The following is a 5000-nucleotide window of genomic DNA, read 5'->3' as shown; positions in this document are numbered from 1 at the left end:
AGTAATGGCAGTTCCCCAGAAAGTTATGAAAAGAAGCAGCTTAGACGCTCTCTGGGAATAATGGACACCTGATGAGCCAATCAGAAGACGTTCCGTCTGCTCACCGGGTAATAAACTCACATTAACAGGCAACTCGGACGAGCGGGTAAACCCGCATAGTGCACCACCACCATCAAGTACACCTACACACTGCACACCAGTATCTACACACATACATCTCACATATCTCACACATAGTTATGGGTGTGTGTTTGCGTGCGTGCGTGCGTGCATGCGTGCGTGTGTTTGTGTGAGCTTGCATGCATGCGCGTGTGTGTGTGCGTGTGCGAGGTCTGCAGTTCAGGTTTTAAAAATCAAAGCACATCCCTGGAGTGTTGCAGAGACAGGATTTGCCCATTGGAACAAGCCAATTTCACCTGGTAATTGTTTGTATTGATTTTTCCTCTCCAGTGAAGACAGCTAAATAAATGAATGTAAAGGAGCTGTTTAGACTCATTATTCTGAGCTAAAGGGAAGGACGTGATTTATTGAGTTGAACCTCCCCAGCCTCCTGGTTTACACGGCAGGGCAACTGGGGTGAGTAAATCTGGGAGACGCTCTGTGTCTTGCAAACTAGTGAAACTCTATCAGTGTCTGTTAAACTAGTGAGACTATATCAGTGTCTCGTAAACTAGTGAGACTATATCAATGTCCGGTAAACTAGTGAGACTATATCAGTGTCCAGTAAGCTAGTGAGACTATATCAGTGTCTAGTAAACTAGTGAGACTGTGTCCAGTAAACTAAGATTAGCCGGATTAATACTCCGGCGACCCACAATATTCCTTCAGCCTGCTGAATACACAGCGTGTGTCAGAGTTTGAGCAGAATTGTTTATGCTCGTTTTCTTGCTGCCACCAAAGTGTAGGAAAAGCTTCCAAACCAAGTTTCAGAAGTAATATTAAAAGGCAAAATAAGAAAAGGAAGAATAAGGAGAAATAATAAAAAGGATCAGCAGAAAAAATTAAGACAAAGAAGAGAGTGCAGTAGTAGAAGAAGAAGGATAATGATGGTGTTTCTTTATTATAATGAAGAATGGAAAATAGTGTTTAATGTTTAATGTATAATGATGGTGAGTCATTATCTTTACAGTACGTATTTATTATGCATACTTAATTTCTACAGTAATTTATGTAGGGTTTACGGAGCACTGAGTCAGGTACGCAGCAGACTTATATTAATAGATTTTAACTGAGGAGCTGAAGCACCACAGTCATATTAATAGATTTTAACCAAGGAGCTCAGTAATGCAGCAAGCACACAGTCACAGGGGCAATAAAAAAGAGTTGAATTATCTACTGTATTGTCCCAAATGAGCCAACGTACTGTTTCCACTGGCACCTAGGCAGTTTCACTAATGAGCCCATCTGCCTCTAACGTGTTAATGACTAATCTGTACTAATTCAGGGCTTTTTCTAGGAATTTTTGGCATGAGGGAGCATCATGGCAAGTTGTAGGCCCCCGTGACTGAGAAATTTACTAGGAGCGCTCAAAAAAGTAATTTGTATATATTTTAAAAAGTAGTATGAGGGAGCACCTGCGGAGGTATGAGGGTGGAGCGCCCCTATTTCCCCGTTCAGAAAAAGCCCTGCTAATTCAACCTGGACTCTATAATCTATTGTATTGGCAAGAGCAGTTTGTCCCGGTAGTCTGTCCCAAGAGCTGACTTTCTGAGACGGCGTTCCTGCTAGGCAAAGGGTTCATGATTCAATGCGCATCAAGATACACATGCCAACCGGCCAAATGCTGGTGAATTGTCTGTTTGACTGGTAGAAAAGATCAACCTACTAGGCACTTTGACTAATAGTGTGCGTTTGGTTAGTAAGATTAACATCCACTAGGGATTTTGTCTGGTGAGGAAATAAGTTCATTTAGAGCCCCGCACAACAATGCGATTCTATCACGATGCATTGCGATTCATGTACTATTGTGATGCGTTGCAAGACCTGACTTTCTGAGTCAGCGTTCCAACACAGTACATTTTAAAATATTTAACACAGAATACATGTATATTTTAACACTCTCCTTGTTGCTCCAATACTCTCTTAGTGTTCAATTAACACTGCAGCTCTTACAGTGGGTTATCTCTACTTAGGATAGGCCGATATATATATTGGGCCGATATTTGCATATTTTAAGTGTATCGTATCGGCCGATACGTGTGTGGTTTTGGCCGATACTCAATATTTATTATTTTATGTCATTCTGGGTTTTTTTTTAAAGGAACCAAGACACTTTATTTTTTTATTACTTGATTGTTAGACATTACTTGATTGTTAGAGTGGGTGTTTAAATGTTACAAGTTCTACCTCAATTTGATAATGTTAAAGGAATGTTTATTTTTAACTTGAGACCTGGAATATTTGTCATTTTTTAACCTCTTTTTTTTAACCCATATCGGCCCCAAATATCGGGTATCGGAAATCAGGTATCGGCCAAGGGTAATGAAAAAAAATAAACGGTATCGCATAGGCCATTAAAAAACCTGTATCGGTCGACCCTAATCTCTACCCATCTTTATCTTCCTCCGCATACAGTTTTGCCAAGGCTGCAGATGATACTGCATAGACAGAAAAACGCAGATGCATAAAATATATTCAGAAAATATTCAGAAGTCCTCGGGGAGGAAAAGAGAGTTCCAGATTAAGTCACCATCATAAGTAGAGTCATTTTATTTTTATGAGGAGCAGGCTGAGAGAGAGAGAGAGAGAGAGAGAGAGAGAGATAGAGAGAGAGAGAGAGAGAGAGAGAGATAGATAGAGAGAGAGAGAGAGAGAGAGAGAGAGAGAGAGAGAGAGAGAGAGAGAGAGAGAGAGAGAGAGAGAGAGAGAGAGAGAGAGAGAGAGTCTGGATATTGGCAGAGGTAGAGGGAGGCCATGGTACTCCTGTGTCCCCAGAATACCTTCCTCTTCTCCCCTAACACAGTAGCTCTCCTCCTACTCCTCCTCACCTCCCTCCTCCTGGATACCCCCCCATCCCTCCTTCCTCCTCGATAACCCCCTCCAAACCCATGGTGTCCCCAGAATACCTTTAATACCTTCCTCCTTACCCCCTAATACAGTACCTCTCCTCCTTGATATCTCCCTCCTCACCCCCTCCAAACTTTCCTCCTCCTCCCACTAATACGAGTACCTGTCCTCTTGGATACCCCCCTCCTACCTTCCCGCCTCCTCGATAACCCCAAACCCATGGTGTCCCCAGAATACCTTTAATACCTTCCTCCTCAACCCCTAATCCACCTCGATATCTCCCTCCTCAACCCCTCCTTACCTCTTTCCTCAACCCCTCCAAACCCCCTCACCCCCTGCCTGTCTGTCAGAGATATTAACTCACATATGTGGCTGCCAGCCAGCCATCCAGGCATCACAACTCTGCCTATCTCTCCTTCTCTATCTTTTCTTTCTCCACTCTCTGCCTCTCTGTCTTTTGTTCTGTTTTGCCTTCCCTCTCCCTCCCTCTCCCTGTCATTCTGCCTGTCTCTCTCTCTCTCTCTCTCTCTCTCTCTCTCTCTCTCTCTCTCTCTCTCCCCTTGTTGAGATTAATTCCATCTATCAGCTACTCCTGAAAGGAGGGGATATGGGGACATGAGGACAGGAGTGCTACATCACCTGACACCCCAGTGTCCAAGAACAGTAGCTACACAATGCAAAAAATGAAATCTTAGCAAGCTTATTTTTCTAGTTTCAAGTAAAAACGTCTACTCAATCTCATTTTAACCCTCTGGGCGCCACAGGCGACTTTTGTCGACGAGATGCCGTATTGATTACAACGGCCGTTTTTTTCAAATAGGATATCAAATGTAGTTCAACTTCCACTCCATTGGGTGGCAGACATGTAGTACTTCAGTTCTAAACACATTGGGACGCCTTATATGGTATTTCGTTTAAGAAAACTACAAAACTACAAACCTCGGACATTGCGGAAGTAACTTCTGCCCTGTGAAACAACGCGAAATCGGAAGCAGCCTTGTAGTGACATTACGTGGATAATTCTACTGAATAAACGACCAAATGCACTCAAATGGTAACTTGTCATGATTGTACATATGTATTCATCATATATTTCGCCCCTAAATGAGGTAATATGCAAACATGAGTGTATTTTCTGCCGCGTTATACTTCCCATGTTACTGTTGCCTGAGGGAAACTATCGACAGCCTATTCGTCGATCATGGGGACTGTAACAAGAAAACCCTTCATTCATTCACTTGTAAGTACACAATAGAAGTGTTCGTTTCTGCAGGAGACTTGTATATTGAGGAAGGGAAGGTTTTTTCCGATCGAGATGCGAGGTAATTTCATGCTGCTTTGTATAGCCTACTGTCGCTATGCTGGCGACGTTCATTGCAACGACAGGGGAATGATGCAACGCGTCGTAATTTGCCTGTTACAGAGTCAATATTCATCATCTGGAGGGTGACAGTATACAAGCTCTTCTACAAACATCCTGACCACTAAGTAGAAAAGTAAATGAAGACAAAAGAAGTGCGCATATTCCTGCCAACAGTGGGGGATGGAGTGAGAGGAGTATGCGCCCGAGACACAGAGGTCTCGTGCGCATTCTACTCGGTGCAAAACGGAAGCATAGTTCACGCTACTCGACACTGTTCCTGCCGACTGCAGGTCTAAATAAATAGCAATGCTATTCTAATGATATAATAATAGTAATAATTATGTCCAATTGCGACCTGACTGAGTCTATTTGCAACAAAAAAAGTGTGATACCAGCTGGGGTTTGGTGCATCAGAAAGACATGGGCGATATAGGCTAGGTAACCAAACCCCCCCCCACCACACACACACACACGTTCCTTATATCACCTATTTGTATATCAGTAAATGTAACACTGGGTTTGAATAGATATTTGCACAAGTTTTTAGACATGTAGCCCATACCCAGAGTCCTTCAGGGTGTACGCTGACAGGCCTACTGTAGGCTACTGTAGGCCTGCTGTACTTGGTTCA

At 43.0% G+C, this 5000-nt stretch overlaps 1 protein-coding gene across 1 annotated transcript in view; it reads left to right on the top strand.

The window, feature by feature from the left end:
• The window catches only part of aatkb (apoptosis-associated tyrosine kinase b), a 72028-nt gene that overhangs the window by 21480 nt on the left and 45548 nt on the right, over positions 1–5000 (top strand). The gene's annotated exons all lie outside the window — the stretch shown is intronic.

This window comes from Engraulis encrasicolus, chromosome 17 (genome assembly GCF_034702125.1).
Source record: "Engraulis encrasicolus isolate BLACKSEA-1 chromosome 17, IST_EnEncr_1.0, whole genome shotgun sequence".
In the NCBI taxonomy this organism is placed as follows: Eukaryota; Metazoa; Chordata; class Actinopteri; order Clupeiformes; family Engraulidae; genus Engraulis; species Engraulis encrasicolus.
The sequence above is the reverse complement of the archived record's forward strand: the minus strand, read 5'-3'. Positions and strand labels throughout refer to the sequence as shown.